Raw genomic sequence first — 878 nt, 5'->3', positions numbered from 1 at the left:
CTCTGAGGGGCAGATACAGGGCCCAGTGGCAGATGGGAGGGTCTGGCTGGGGCAGATGAGGGGGTCCAGGAGGCAGTTTCATAGATTCATAGACTGCAGCGTGGAAAGGGACCAAATGGATCATCGTGTCCGACCCCCTGCCCCTGGCAGGAAAGGGGACCGAGGTCAGACGACCCCAGCCAGGTGACTATCCAGCCTCCTCTTGAAGACCTCCAAGCTAGATGAAAGCACCACCTCTCTTGGGAGCCCGGTCCAGATCCTGGCCACCCTTACTGTGAAAAATTTCTTCCTAATGTTGATGTGGGGCACAAGGGGGGGGGGTGCAGATGCCATGAGGGGTCCTGGGACATTGAGGGGTATGGGGGGGGCTGTGCTCCCTTGGCCCCTGCACTGCCCCCAGCCACTGGGCGGGGGGGCCGCATGGGCCTGGGGGTCACTGGGTGGCATCTCCCCCCTTGCAGTGGGGCCTGGGATTGCAGCAGGGTCACAGGACTGGGGGCACTGGAGTCACAGGACCCTGAGTCACTGGGGTCACTGGCTGGGCCCTGCCCCTGGCTGCTGCAGCCACCAGCCTGTTTCCCAACCTGCCTGTGACTAACTGGTGCCGGGCACTCGGGACCCTGGAACCCCGCAGCTGCGCCGCATGCGCGTGACTCAGAGCATCCGGCCTGTTTCACCCTCCCCCAGCATGCACCACCCAACTCAAGCTTGGCACATAAGGGGTTACAGGTGGGCAGGGGAGGCGGGTCCATTCCCCCCCACCCCAGCCTCCCTATCTCTCCCATGTGGGACCCTGACAGCTGCTATCTGGGGAAACTGAGGCACGCAGAGGGGGAGAGTTGAAAACCAGGGGGAAGGGGCAGGCTCACCCCCCCCCC

The sequence above is a fragment of the Alligator sinensis genome, unplaced genomic scaffold, assembly GCF_000455745.1.
Source record: "Alligator sinensis unplaced genomic scaffold, ASM45574v1 scaffold1318_1, whole genome shotgun sequence".
NCBI classification, from domain to species: Eukaryota; Metazoa; Chordata; order Crocodylia; family Alligatoridae; genus Alligator; species Alligator sinensis.
Note: the sequence above shows the minus strand (reverse complement) of the source record.